This window comes from Antedon mediterranea, chromosome 9 (genome assembly GCF_964355755.1).
Source record: "Antedon mediterranea chromosome 9, ecAntMedi1.1, whole genome shotgun sequence".
NCBI classification, from domain to species: Eukaryota; Metazoa; Echinodermata; class Crinoidea; order Comatulida; family Antedonidae; genus Antedon; species Antedon mediterranea.
Genome location: NC_092678.1, coordinates 1 through 16,221, shown reverse-complemented (window position 1 = coordinate 16,221; position 16,221 = coordinate 1). Strand labels below are relative to the sequence as shown.

At 36.6% G+C, this 16,221-nt stretch overlaps 2 long non-coding RNA genes across 3 annotated transcripts; one reads left to right on the top strand and one right to left on the bottom strand.

Annotated features, from left to right (window-relative positions):
• The first annotated feature begins 4,503 nt into the window (after window positions 1-4,503).
• Window positions 4,504-10,382, top strand: LOC140058746 (uncharacterized). Of its 2 annotated transcripts, XR_011847052.1 has the most exons (10): window positions 4,504-4,535; window positions 5,375-5,591; window positions 5,828-5,872; window positions 6,235-6,491; window positions 6,606-6,797; window positions 7,215-7,441; window positions 7,566-7,757; window positions 7,913-8,016; window positions 8,874-9,119; window positions 9,467-10,382. It is a non-coding gene; the product is annotated as an uncharacterized lncRNA (long non-coding RNA). The 2 variants fall into 2 exon arrangements; XR_011847051.1 differs by having other exon boundaries at window positions 7,215-7,757.
• On the bottom strand, window positions 5,837-7,220 carry LOC140058747 (uncharacterized). The gene is made up of 4 exons (XR_011847053.1): window positions 6,914-7,220; window positions 6,582-6,774; window positions 6,353-6,489; window positions 5,837-6,105 (listed from the first exon to the last, which is right to left on the bottom strand). It is a non-coding gene; the product is annotated as an uncharacterized lncRNA (long non-coding RNA).
• Window positions 10,383-16,221: the final 5,839 nt, after the last annotated feature.

Below are 16,221 nucleotides of genomic sequence, written 5' to 3'. Positions count from 1 at the left end.
TGTAAAATAGGATGCAAACTAAACGTCGCCGCGCGTCTTTGGACACTCACACTCACACATACATTAGGCTATTATGGGGGGGGGGGGGGGCGAGGGAAATGGTAGATATAAAAAGAGAAATTTTAACAGAAAAAAAAGCACAACAAAACGGGAAATGATGCTGCGAAGATCAGTAACTGAAAAGCTGAGAATTCAAAGAACAGAATACTTTGAAGAGAGATTTAAACGAATTCTGTTGATCAAAGGCTACGATGTACATCGAGACGTTTACACAGACCATACCACTCACGAAATTTATTATGACCATCAATGGTACATTCCGGGGGAAGCGGATGTCCGGATTTCGAAAAGTATGGACTTTCATCCAACGATAGCACACACGGACTTGTTAGGAAAACCGATATTGAAAATGATGATCGCATATCTACTCCAGGGAGCGAATATAGAATTCGCATACACTGGTCGACGTAGGCCTACGTATTTCATTGAGGAATTGGACGAGTATCTGCAAGGAATTCGGTTGCAATACATCAAAGGCGTAATTGTACAGTTTTACGATTTTACAAAGTCAGGAAAGAGGGAAGTCTTGACAACTTTCTATCATAATGTACTGGATGGTATGGAACGTGAAATGACCAGAAAACACACTTTCCTACCGAAAACTCTGTGGGATGTAGTAGAGAACATTTACGTTCCACAGGGACTCTCTCCTCTTCCAAAGTCGTTTATAGCAGGCACGCAGATGGCTATGCAAAAGGAATATAAATTTATCATGAAGAAATTACATCCCCACATGACACCGGAGATCATACAAGAATATTCTAAATTCACTACATCTGATATTCCGGACGACATTCGCATTTCCGAAAGATTCCGTCTAAAGAAGAGTGAAGAAGAAGCTGACAAAGACGATGTAATGAAGACATTTGTAATATTTCAAATTCATCATGATTGAAAAAAAAAAAAAAAATATAGAATGCATTTGCTTTTTCTTTTAATAATTCTTTTTCTCGAATAAATATCATTTTTATTACAGAACATTTTTGTTTTGTTATTATTATAAACACATGTTATGTATACTTGTTATATAAAAAAATCGATTTCTTCAACCCGTTTCAAGAAACATCTCAATGGGAACCAATACGCCTGGCTCGCGGACATACTCACAATCGAGCCAACGATAGCCGGATGTCTCGTACAATCGTTTAGCGAAAAGACGTTCGTCGAAGAAACACATATTATGTAAAGTTAACTTGACGACGTTGATGATTGGTGTCATGAATTCAGCCATGCCTGCCTCGTCGATATTCATTTCGATCAGGTTCAAATGCCTCAGTGCGGTGTTGGGGCTCGTTTCCATCTCACCGAACGGATCACCTTCGCAATTCTTTATCGTTATCGTGTTCAGGTTCGGATGTTCCGACATGACAACAGAAAGAAAACCTTCGTCCACTATTGAATTTAGCAGAAACAAAGTGGTCAAAGAGTCCCAGCTCATCAATCGCAAGCCGACTGACATGTCGACTCGGTCATCCGTGTAGCCGTCCAACGAAAGTTCTAGAGAGGTTTCTTTTGAAGATTCGGCGGCGAAATGGTCGATGGCCGCATTTAAACTGGTCCGATTGACCATCGGCATCCACACTGTGTCTTCTTCGTTTCGTGTGTAAGGACGAACCTTCAACACTTCGGTTTCTTTCCACACGGACGAGACTGTGATTAGGTTAAAGTAACGTCCAACATCTGCCCCGTTGGAGCGTCCGTCGTACACGATCAACAGCCTGTAGTTCAGATTTTGATCCGTCTCCGTCATGTCGCAGTCGGTCAGTACCACGTAGTAGGTATATTTGCTAGAAAATCCATCGGGAACCAGGGTTTGGCGAACGTCGTCCAAGTGCACTTTCATGTTTTTGCAATGTATCGATGAATGTCCTATTTTGTCCGACGGGATTAGTTGGTTGGCAGCCGGGTGGAAAACAACACCGGTGCACGAGTCCAATTCCAAATACTCCAAGCAGACCACCGTTTCTTCCAAGATGCGATGCAGTGTTCCCTCTCTAAAATGCACATTCTTCAGCACTAGGTTAGACATGTAGAATTGCGGCAAAGTCGATTGCAAATCGAGAACCGGCTTAAACTTTCGCTTCACGCACATCAACAGGCTTCCGGCGGATGGTCGGCAGCTTTGAAACGTGTCAACCGTACCGTGACGTTTACGTTTGCACAGTTGTACGGCCGCCTCGGTTGCGATCAATTCCAAATCGCCCAACAATCCGGTCATGTAGGGACTCGAGTTGGCCAACTCTAACTGAGACACGTAATCCATGAAGGAGAAAATGTACAGCAGCAATTCGGTCGGCAGGTTGCACAAATTACAACGGTCGTTCGTTCGTTTTTGACATCGTTTCGCTCGTTTCCTTCTTTTTCTTCTTCCTGCCATTTTAATTCTTTTTAATTTTTTTATTTATTTATTTTTTATATGTCTTTTCGGCAAAATCTGACATTCGACTGAGATGTTTTGGAAACGTCAAGTTCCATTTTATGCATTCTTAGCGAAACGAATAATTCGCTAGAGCGTATAGGTAAAGTATCTGAAAGGTATACAAGCTTTTGCGTGCCTGATTCGATTTTGTATGCATGTGAACTAGTAATGCATCTGTTATCGAATACGTTTCGATATTATTATAGTAGGTTTTGTTTGTTTCTTGGCGGATTATAATGTATTCTAAACTCTATTATTTAGTCTTTATTATAATCCACAACAAACGCGGTGGGTATAATATTGCACCATCATTATTTTATGTGTGTGTGTATTAAACATAGCATCTAGGGTGAATATTAGTCTTTATATCGACGTCATCTACAACAAACGGTGGGTATCTGACGTATTTCATAACGCATCCAGATTGCAAGCGTGGGTATAATATTGCACCATCATTATTTTATGTGTGTGTGTGTGTGTATTAAACATAGCATCTAGGGTGAATATTAGTCTTTATATCGACGTCATCTACAACAAACGGTGGGTATCTGACGTATTTCATAACGCATCCAGATTGCAAGCGTGGGTATAATATATAGCACCATCATTATTTTATGTGTGTGTGTATTAAACATAGCATCTAGGGTGAATATTAGTCTTTATATCGACGTCATCTACAACAAACGGTGGGTATCTGACGTATTTCATAACGCATCCAGATTGCAAGCGTGGGTATAATATATAGCACCATCATTATTTTATGTGTGTGTGTATTAAACATAGCATCTAGGGTGAATATTAGTCTTTATATCGACGTCATCTACAACAAACGGTGGGTATCTGACGTATTTCATAACGCATCCAGATTGCAAGCGTGGGTATAATATTGCACCATCATTATTTTATGTGTGTGTGTGTGTATGTGTGTGTATTAAACATAGCATCTAGGGTGAATATTAGTCTTTATATCGACGTCATCTACAACAAACGGTGGGTATCTGACGTATTTCATAACGCATCCAGATTGCAACCGTAGGTATAATAATATTGCACCGCCATTATTTTAGCATCTTACGTGTACTAAATATAGCTGACATCATCATGGGTAGGTGACATCATACAAGTATAATGTATTATAGTACGACTCTCCGTTTACAATCACTATGCAAGAGAAATGGATTTGATGACACTCGTAGTGTTTGTGCTCTCGACGACCAATGCAATGTCCATATTGTACGGTACGTTTTCGGCTGCTCAACATAGGTTATCAATGTCTGATTATCACCGGGAGTTTTACAATAAAAACTCACGAGACATTTGGATGATGTAAGTAAAAAAAAAAATTGTTTTTCTGCTTCATCTTCTTCTATTACTTTTCTAGTTACTTATGCATAGGTCACGTCTAGGCTAGGTAGGCCTAAATTGCATGTATTGTAACTGATGAATTATTCATGTTTATTTTGTGACGTTTCATGAGGGGTCCCCAACTTGTGTACGAAAAACAAAATCGCAGCCAGGTAGGCCTGTCCCCCAAAATGTATTTTATTTTTACTGCTTTTGGAATACCTGTACATATACAGTCAATATATAAAGTGTTGCATGTAGTATGCCTATGGACTTAGTGAGTTATGTTTTGTATAATCCACTGTGTTGTTGCTGGTAATGTGTTTACATTGATATAGAAAAGTTATAATTTTGAAATACATTGTATGTTTCTACGGTGGTTTCGTTATTGACAAAAAGTCATACCCCCTCTATAGTTTTAATCTTAATATTTCCATAACCTAACCAGAGAGGGCGCACTATAATAATAATAATAATAATATTTATTTGGAACAACACTTTTTTAACAGTGGCACACATGCGTAGATGGTGCGTCCATACCAATCACAACATTAAAAATAAAAACTGAAACGAAAATAAAACATAATTTATTTGAGATAATGACATAAAATTTGACTCGAAAATATGAATATTCATGAGAAAATGTTAAATGAGCGGTTTTTTTATCTTACTATGGGATGGCGAGAAAGAAAGCGTGTTTCTTCGAAGCCTGGTGAGTAGTTGAAATTTAGAGTGTAAATATGCTTAAAATTAGTAATTATTCAATGTAAAAATATGGTTAAATTTGGATATTTATATATAATTAGTTGTTAGTCACTTTAGGAACTGAGATTTATTTTATTTCGTAGGCAATTGTTACGAGAATTGTTAATATAAGGTTTCAGCTTGACGTGAACCGTATTTGAATTGTATACAGCATGGCCAAGATCGCCCCATCTAGTAGGCCTAGGCTACCCCCACGACGTGGGTAGTCAGGTCCACTTACCAAGTTGACGCGACTTGGCTTGGCTTGTATATAAAGATAATGATTATTTTTGATTTAAAAAAAAATACATTAGCCTAGGCTTAGTTTAGGTGATAATATTAATGTAAAATTTTAAAACTTAACATAGGCTAGCCTAGGTAGGATGGATATCTGGATGGGGTGGACTGGGTAATAATAATGATTAAATCAGCGATGATGTCCAGTATACTAGCTAGCCTAGGCCTAGTAGTAGTGGTAGTAGTTAGTAGGCCTACTAGGCTAGTATATCCACCCATTAATTAATGAATTCAGTAATATAAAAGATACTGTTTAAATGGTATGTATATTATTTAACCTAAAACCGTTTGTTTTAATATTTATAGTATTAAACAGTTTTTTTTAAAGGGTAATGAGGAAAAAATATGTACTTTTTACTTTAGTCAGCTTTGTCAAAATGTTTGTAGGCATAGGCCTAGTCCCTCTATTTAAATAAATACTTGAGTTGACAACACTGCAGTTAAATTAATATTTACTGATCCAAACATGTCTTGGCATTTAAACAAATAACATATAATATTTTTTTTCAGAACACATGGATGTGCTCCAATCAATATTGTCACAGTCAAAAGTGATGGGCATTGAAGTTAAACGAAAAGGGTAATTTGCATAGAACTATTCAGGTGTATTACAAAGGATGCCATGGTTTTGGCACAGAATGTATAAGAATATCAAATGACAGTTCTCCTACTATACATCCACAATAACAGGAATGAATTCAGTAATATAACAGATACTGTTTAAATGGTATGTATATTATTTAACCTATAACCATTTGTATTAATTCTTATAGTATTAAACAGTTTTTTTTTAAGTAAGTGAGGAAAAAATATGTACTTTTTACTTTAGTTACCTTTGTTTTGTACGCATAGTCCCTCTATTTAAATAAATACTTCAGTTGACAATGCTGCAGTTAAATTAATATTTACTGAACCAAACATGTCTTGACATTTTAACAAATAACATATAATATTTTTTTTCAGAACACATGGATCAGCTGCAATCAATATTCATATACTGTTTAAATGGTATGTATATAAACTAACATTTGTTTGAATATTTATATTAAACACTAATTAAGTGAAGAAAAAAGAAATGTAGGATGTTGTCTACAGTTAGTTGACATAGCAGCACTTCAATCATCTACTGCTCTGCATAAATGTATGCAAGCACACCTAACTAAATTTTGTTTATACAGATATTTCCAATATTGCAACAGTTTGTTGACATAGCAGCACTTCAACCATCTACTGTTCTGCATCTGCAAACAAAAACAAATATGTTGATAATACTATTATTTCTACAAAATCATCAAAGGTTTACTGATGGTATTTAAAATGCATACTGTGCTTCCTTTTCACAGCATGTTTTATTTTTGCTTGTACTTCAGGTTGTGTGAAGATTAAGTGATTCTTCATCACTGACATTGTTTTTGCCAGAACTGACTTTACACCATACAGACTTCTTTTTTTTTTTTGGTTAAATGACCAGTGAATAAGTTCACCCACCTGCTCATTTAACAAGCTGATTCCAACATGCCATCACTTTAAAAATTCCACAACATGAAATTCGAGCATGTGCAATTTTGGAGATATGTTGATCTCCAATTTTCTGCAGTTGGACATGAAGTCTGATATATTTGAAGCTGTAAGTAAATTAATATATAAATTTAATTAATTCTTTAATAAGCAGCTGAGTGATAGAAACTCAATTCAGATTTTTTTTTTTTTTTCTTACCAACAATATCAATTTCATTCTCAGTCATTGCATTGGTATGGTTGATTGCCTTGTGTATGTCTGAAAATTGGTGGAAGATAGGTGTATAAATCAATTGTGATTGCAATTTTTCAAGAAATCCAATTGGGATATCTGAGCTTTGTTCCTCTAGAACCTGGTTTGATGCAGATGTTAGCTGGTGAATAATATCAACCTGTGAACAATATTGTCAATTGGGTAAATATTGAAACATTGCAACATACAACACTTAGTTTTTTAATAATAGTATTGTCATTAAATTTAAACTGTATACTATCTTAAGTAGATGGTGTATTGTTTATTTTTATAATCACCTGGCAACACTTGTGTACATGATTGCCTACAAAGGCCTTCCCATGATAGGCTTGACTAGGAACCTTGTTTTGTTTGGAGAACTTCCTCCATTGCACAAACAATTGGCCCAGTGCCCTATTTCAAACCTTTGTTCAATTTTGTTTCCTAAAAAAAATACATAATCTGTGTAAACTACTTTTGAATAATTAATTATGCATTCAGAATACAGTATATGTATGTGTAATACTATTCGTACTTAACATGCCATGTCTTTGATTTCTTGTTGCTTTTCAGCAATACTCATAATTTGTGTCTTTACAGAATCAGATGCGGATGCTTCTGATTTGCAGTTTAAAAATACAAGCGGAATTTCATCTTCTAGGTGGGAAATTTGTGCTTGCATATCTGAGATGTGCTTCATCAATGCTGAATTTGTTGCAGCCTGCTCTACAGTAATTTTGTCGAAATTATTGACACCTCCATCGGAATTTTTTTTGCCTTAACCTGAAGATCTCTGAATCCAATGTGTGCATTTCATTTTCTAACAGGTCATATAATTTCTTAAACACTCCTAAAGAAATATGGAGGCTTGGTACAGATACCTGCAATAATAACACATTTTCAAATGTAACCTCAAGATTTTATATTAATACTATTACTTTATTATTTCAGTATTTGTACAAGTGTCTGACTGTATTATGATACAAATTGGTGAGCAGCATCATCATGGTGTTGTAGTAGAAAGGATGATAGTAGACATCAATGAACAATGGTGTTTCATTTTATCATTCTCCATAATGTGTGTCATGGTCACCTAAAGGATGCACATTGGACAAATGATGCACTTCTACCGGGGGTCATATGGTAAGTCACACAATTGATAAGTGCGATATTTCCTACATGGTTGATGTCAATAGGCACCATTGTTTTTCTGATTACACTCCTGTATACCTCCTTGGAGTTTACCATTCCATGATCTTCAAATAATTGATAGTCTTCATTCAATGTCTTTATAATAGACCTGTGGTCTTTTGGAACATCACCTCTGCATATCTGATGTTTGGTATGATGGCAAAAGAGACTGCAGTACCTTCCTAATGAAAGATTTGAAATAACAATTAAGGTTTGTATACAATAAATTATAATTCACATTAAATGCATATTAAATAAGATACTGTGTCTTACCATTTGGTCCATTGAGGCCATACATCCCTGACAAAAACTCCTAGTCTCCAAAGAAAAAGAGACGAATTTTGTGGCCCCTTAAAGGAAAAAAAAAAATAAAATTAATACAGCACACAAAAAAAGATTGTTTTTTAAAAATTAAAATGATTTTAATGTTGAAGACATACCTCCATTCAGTTTCTTCGCATACATCCGGAAATACCCTGCTGATGTTGATGGTATAATCTGCTGACTCAAACATTAGAATAACAATAATGTTGCGAAGGGCATTTGGTTTCTCTAGACTGCAAATTTGCAGTTCAAATTTCCTACTGCCACCTCCTTTGTCACCTCCAAAATTTGATCCATACTTCTTTGTTGTAGAACTTTAGATTGTTTAATCTGTAAGTGAAATATACAATATTGTATTTTATTGTTTGCATAAATTTGGAGTTACAAAATGTAAAATAAGCATGTTATTTACTCATGATGGTGGTCCAAGTAGGAAAACATCAACCTCTCAATATTAATCACTGGCAAAACAGGGGCCAGAAAATATTACAAATGCATTCTCAGCATTTGCTGCATCGCTTTTTAAGATGAATTCATCCATGGAACCATGTAAGTATCCATCTACAATATCCAATTGGGGATCTCGCATTTTGCCTTCTGATGCTATAACACCTGGTTTCACATATCTTGAATAGAATTTAGAATAACAATTGTAAAATGACATTTTAAAATACAGCTAATTAAAATGTTGATATATTATTTTATGCACCACTATTTTCTTAATTTTCATACTTGCCTTCTTAGTTTCAGAATTTGTTGCCAAGTAAGATTGCAGTCAGCTTTGATGGCCAGTGACCTGTCAACATCATCAATGATACCAATTGGTGGCAAGTTAGATTGCATTTCATGATTAAATTGAAGTTGAGCTGAATCATGCGATATTGAATTTCGTATGGTTGATAATTCATGGGTGCGTCAACTGAGGGTTCTTTTGCCAACACAACTGCTGGATTTTGTAGCTTTTTGTCATAGTAGTAATTGTCATTGGCTGTAAGTAAAACATTCTTATATGTTTTATATTTACAAGATTTATTGTCAAAGTTTAATACCTTATTTATTCATGTTCAGGGAATGTGTTTTAATACAATATTGTGTGGTAGGGTAGTTTATTCCAATAAATTCGGTAACAAAACACCCTGCATTGATGGTCAGTTTTTAAAAATATGTCTAAAATATATATACTATTATATATAATTTTTAGGTTCATTTGATTTGCCCATTATTCAATAAAATCTCTGTACTTTGGTACAGTGGTTTTGTGAAAAATGTTGGCTTTCTAAAAAAAAATAACTCACCCTTCCATTTGTTGGTAACTCATTTTTTTTTTTTTTTTTTAGTGATTTGGATACCAACTTCCTTGCAAATTGCTGGACAGGTTCGGGTATCTTATCGCCAACAATTTCCTTGTTTATGGTCTTAATTGCATTGGTTACAGCATTATACCGTTGCTCAGCCTCTGTTGTGCATTTATGCTGACTGCACTTGTTATACTTCAGACATTTCCCACACAACCGACATTGCAATTCAACCGTTTGCAAAGATTGTTGTACCAGTAATGATGGTTTTTTCATGTCACGTTCAAATGTTATCGGTGACGCACAGGCAAAACATGGGGAATGTATGTAGTCGAAGAGTACAGAACAATTGACAGAGACAGTACATACAAAAATGGTGGGAACACTGAGTTTCTGCATTATCAAGCGACAGAATATGTTTACAAATAGAACATTGAAACAAAGACAGTGCTGATTGGTCATAAAGGGTGAATTGCTCAGTTAATGAATTGAATTTTAAATCTTGCATGAAAGTTGTTTTATTGAATTTTATCCTGTGACCTTGTTTCTGTTGATTTTCATAAAGATAACAAGCTGTGCACTGTAAATCATCATGTTGTCTCCAGATGTAAGGTGTAATTAATGTCGTTTGTTTGTATGCAGCTGATTGACAAGTATGACAAACATATGATGGATGAACATTTTTATCTTCTTCAACAATTTTAATGTTTAGAAAATTTAAAGTTTGTGTTTTGATGCTTTTAAGTTCATATTTTCAGTCAGAAATTTTGAATTTTATTCCACAAATTCTACAAATATTTAATAAAGATTCAGAATGGAAATCCATAATTAGTATTATTTGTAGGCCCTAGGCCTAATTAATTATGTAATTTTTGTAATCAGCAATTTATTTACACAACACAAATAATACAATGAAATACAGTAAAATGATAATGTAAATAAAGTTTTATGAACAGTACAGGTATAGGCCTAGTTCAGTGTTTCTCTCTCTCTCTTCTGGCTAGGCAACTTAATATGCCAAAATACCCACATCAATTGTCATTAGAGTTTAAAAAAAAGTAGTCTTATTTACCAGGTGTGTAGAGCCTCTAACCAGTTTTTACGTCAAAACGAAAACTTAAACGGTGAAAGAATAAATATTGAAAATGATCGTTGAACAGTCAGTTTTTCGGTGAAGTGACTACTACTGTACTTTGCGCTTTTTATTGAGGGCGCTATTTATTTACAATTCTATCGAGTACGGCGGTCGTTAAAACAGTCGTACTATTTTTACTAATAACTGAATTAATATTGCATAATTTGAAGTATTACTTCATTGCTTGTTGTAAAACTAATATATTTACTTGTAAATATTATTATTTGTTGTTAATATTTTATATTATGATTGTAACGTTTAATTTACTAGCTTAGTAATTATCGCTATCTCTGCGATGTTCGCTAGGCTCTCGCGTTCAGTCAAGCGTGCAAAACCTTAACAACAAAGGCTTTGGTTAGCGTAAAAAATAAAAGCGCGTTGAAAACACACTTTATGTACATAGTTACTATTATTCGAAACCACCGTTGCAACTATTGGTTCTTTAAAATAAAGCATTTCGCCATAAAAAGCATGCTTTATAACAGTTTATTACATAAGAGGGGCATAATATACAAAATTGAATTTACAGTAAAACTTTGGACAAAAACTGCTGCCACATTTTTTTTATTATTATAGTGATCGACTAACGTGTATAATTCTCGTCTATTTTAGGTGCATTCAGATGTGCGTAAGCTTAACGTTGCCATTGACCGCTGTTGCATTGAGCATGAAATCGGGTGTGATGTACGATCAATTGACGAGTAGTGAACAAGAAGTATACGTTACATTTGCTATTGCAACAGGAATGTTTTCCTTTATGTTTGTGGAGACTTTTATGTTCGGCTCTAGACGAAGAATAGGTCAATTACACTTTTATTTTACGGCCATTTTTTCATTATTCATATCAGTCGGTATGAAAAAGGATTATTCGATGAGTATACTATTTTTAACATCTCAAGGTAACAAGGCTACGCTTCGACTGCTACACTTGATGGAAGTGTATTGGAAACGTGAGAGGCCGAGAAAGACACAATATCAAGTGACCGTCTGCATACATACAGTACTTACTTTACTCTTTAATTTGATGTTTCCAATACTCTGCTTTTTTTCTCTGGTTTTACATAGGCACCGAAACACGTTCACTGAACTTTCCACAGAAGGTTACGTAATTTTCTGTACACTGCTCATTTTGATAGTCGTGTACAATACATCGTCTGTACTGTCAGCCGTCCGTCTATGTAAAAATATTTCTAATGATTTAAGTGAACCACAGTCTATCGAACTTACATCGACGGCTCCGCCTTCTTACGATGATGTGTTGGCAGAAACTGCCATCGTGTAAAAAAAAAAATATGTATTTTAATCATTAGTATTATAGAAATAAAAGAGAGAAAAGAAGAAACAGTTTTTTTTTGTGTGTGTCTTAATTTCAGTCACATAAACAACGACGACGAAAGAAATGATTGTAGTGTAACTTTATTTCATTTCCAAGAACCTTATTTGTAAACATTTTCTTATTCTAAATGGTTTCTTTTTTTTTTGTTGGTGGTAAGCTTAACATTTCTTCTGACGTTTACTGTCTACGTTGTGAATGCTTTTCTTTCTCTTTTTTGGTTCATTAGGAACAACAGCAGAAGCAGCAGCATCTTCCGCTTCCTTATCTTTTTTTTTCTCCTCCTCTTCCTCCTCCTCCTCATCCTCATCCTCATCCTTTTCTAACTTGATGGCATCACGACGACGAGTTTCAGTTACTTCGATCGCACTATGATACTCTTCCAGTGTGTAGCCGGACATTTCACACGCCTGCTCTTCAGAAACGGCTTCTCGTCCGATTATGCCCTTTACGACGGCCAATATAGTTTCGGGACAGTCTTCGTTCTGACGCGCATAAAACTCTTGGTACGCCGTGTCGTTTTGCGATATCTTGCTTCCAAACAGATATCTTGGCGTAATGTCAACTCCTTTCTCGAGGTTGATGAGAGTAAGAAATCGATTAGCAGGCGATGCATTTTTGTCCGAATAGCATACGATACTCAGATCGGCACGCGCCAGATCACCAGTACCGATGGCCAAGCGCTGTTCGGAACTCATCGGCTGAAGTTGTTTACCGGGTACGAATCTGGCCACGTTTAGGTTCTTGTATCTTCGGTTTGTGGCGTTGTCGAGAAACAGTTTCTTGGACATGTCGGAAACGAACTTTAACGATGGATTGTTGTCTTCGAGCTCTTGTCGCGTGCAATCGCGTGCTTGTCTATAGCTTACGTTCGTCTTCATCTTCACGTATGGATTCTTTGGAGATCCATCAAAGGGCATCTTGACTTTTTGATACACGCCTGCATTGTTAGCCACATCTTTCGATCCATGTTGACCCCTGAATTTCTTCATGATGCTGGTGATGCATCGTTTCGCGTCCACTTTGTCGACGCTGTGACAATCTTTGTAGGAGGCGTGTGACTTGCAGTTCACATGCGCCTCGAAACAATATTTCAACTGTACCATCATGAGTATAATGTTCAGTTTACAGAATCGCACACATCCGTTCAACGGATTTTGATGTCCGTTCACGGTTAGCACGTACGCTGCGTTGTTTAGGTCGGTGGTGCCGAGTTGCTCCTCTCTCAACTGTTTGTCTTTGTTGACTTGTATCTTCTTCTGTAGCAGTTCGGCCGTGAGATAATTGCCCAGTTCACTCAGACCAGATTCGGTAATGGCGAGCGATCCGGTGCTCATCGTTTTGCTCTCGTTGCCGTCACGATCAACAAACATGATGTTAAATTTCGAGCGCAATTGCTCCTTTTCGACGGCTTCGAGACGTATCGACTTGATTGAGAGAACGTCAAATTTTTGTCCGCAGTCCCATTTCTCGACCGATTCGAGCACTCTTTTGCCACTGTCGTCAAAAGACTCGTGTTTCTTGGCGGCACACTCTAGCATCGAGTAGAGAATTTTCACAAAGAGTGGCGTTTTTTTCAAGTTTTCGAAAAACGTATCAAAGTCACGTATCTTACTCTCGTTCCATTCGATCTTTTCGAATCCGGGAAACAGAGTGGAATCCATGACCATTTCATCGGTACAATTCAATGTTCGAGGATCCAACGGCGACTTCCAATTCTTTCCCTTGTTCATAACCCATCTCAGATAGTCAGCAGAAAGTTTTTCGAAAGAAAGTTTATCGTTTAGATACTCTTCTAGAGCTACTTCTTCGGCAGACAACGAGAATCGTAGTTGCAATTGCCCTGACATGATGAACACTGATGTTGCGAATAAAACAAAATCGGCCGTATTTAAGGACTTCTGACGACGACGACGACGACGCACACACACACACACGTTATGGTTTCCTTAGTTTTCTCTTCATCGTTTGTAGCAATCTCGTCCGTCACTTCCTCGTCATACTCTGTGCTTACACGCCCGATCTGCTACCGAAAACACGTCATTTTGGAAAATCTCGAACCACCGACACATTACAGTTGAGCGGAGACTGTTTAAGTGCCACTCTCACGAACGCGAATCTTTCGTGCAGCATGCACGTCACCGACACTTTTTCTATATTGGCATCGGTTGTGTGCAGCAGCGTCCAAGGCGAGTGTAGTTTGTGTGGCGTGGTCGGAGAGTACGTGTACGTACGGTGTTACGACGATGATGGAAGGTTTGTATACGGTTCACTAGTGTTAACAAAAAAGCCACCACTTTTGTCGAGGTATCCCATATCTCCTCTCTTCAGAACGGTTAACAACAGGTTTGCGTACGCTACGAGCAACGGCACGGTGGAGGAAAAAGTATTAAATAACAGAGACGGAGACTTGATGTTTAGATCAATATGAATCTTATCCGACTACGTACAATTCAACGCATAACTTCTGCGTCCACTGTATGGGTGATACGGTCAAAGTATGCTTGACGAGGCAGCGTATCGTTGATCGCGTCTGCTGCATTCGTTCTGTTGTTGTACGAAACGTTCGCGGTCGAACGGTACCAGTTGTACGGCTGTCACAAACGCTACTCGGTCGGTCAGCAACGAAGCGGTTCAGACGGTCTGATGGTGACGTTGCGCGTCGTTGGAACGCTGTTGTTTTCTCTCTCGTTCTTGCCGTTAATCGTCTTGGAATGGTTGTTTGGAGCCAGACGAATGGCTGATGTTATAGCCTGTGACCTAAAACATCATTACGACCGTATTATGGGTAGTAGTGGTGGCGGTGGTGGTGGTGATGATGGTACACGAGGAAATAATTTCTACGCGTTTTACGTTCGACAATTAGGATACACGGGCAGATTGTCCGGACAAGTTTTTGTTCGCAACGTAGTCGAGCGTGAAGTTTACTGGCGAAGAGTTTTAACGTGTCAGCTCGCCTCTATCTACCTTGAATGGACGTCATCTTCGTACGTCGTCGCACGATCAAGATTGCATAGAGTTAAGCTGGCCGTGAGAATTATCGTGGTTTTCTGTTCGATAGTAGTACCCGCCGCTGTGACACCAAACATTTCGATCGAACATCGAATTTGCGTTGGCGTTGCCGGAATTCTCTTTCACGTGGCTCCTTTGCACGCGTTCATCTTTCTGTTACCGTTCACCGGCTGGTGGTGGACGACCATCGTAGCTTGGATTATTTCTCACGTTATCGGCATTCTGCTTACAATTCGTAGCGAACGAGTCGAGGAACTGGAAGCGGTGATGCGCAACTATAAACATCTCGATAGAAACAACGTGAACGATACAGTGTTTTTGATGTATCTAGGAGGAAAGAAGAAGTGGTCGCCTTCGTCGATGGCATAAACGAGTATATAATATTATGTGCGTCCAAATGTTTAAAATTGCATTATTGACATTGGCATGATGACACCACTTACAAATTAAAGCTACATTCAGATGTTTAATAAATTGCAGCAATCAATTGAATAATTACGACGTTTGTAAACTCAAGTACATATGGGTCGTGTCACCTACAAAAGGAGTTGCAATTTAAAAAAAAAAAATGTATTATTATAATAATATTAATCTCCATTAATCTATATAATATCTGTATATAATACTGTTAATATATATATATATTTTTTTTATACATCTTATATGTTACGATATATATTTTTTATATCCTTGTCTTTTTGATGTTTATTCGTATTTTTATAAGATCTTGTATTTTTGTATTCATGACTTTTTATATATTTTCAATTAATTGTTTGAGAGCTTGTTAACAACGAAACGAATTTCCTTTTGTACCAATAAATTTCTGTATTCTGTATGTATTCTGTATTCTTTAAAACTTTCCAAAAAAATATTTAACTTGCTTTATAATTTCTTTCAAGGCAATTAAGATATGACCCGATTTCAACAAAGCACTTCCAAATTCAATAGATTACTTCCGAATTCAATAGATTATCAACAATTAGAAAACAGCCTTTAAAGTTCAAGATACCATTAGTTATTATTTACACACTTAAACAATGAATACGAATAAAGATTACGCTTTAATTTCTTTCAATTTTATTATCATCTTCATATATAAAATACAACAATTAAAAAATTGCATAATTATGTTGATTAATGGATTATTTTGAGCACACAATCTGTTAACATAATAAACTTCTACTCTAGATCATGATTAGGCTGATCCAGGCACGCAATCAAATGAAGAGGCATAACATGTCGTGCATTCGTCGCATGTTGTATGATGAGTAAATCAATTAAAATCTTTTTTTACTTCGGTAAGAAGTCAAAGCATTT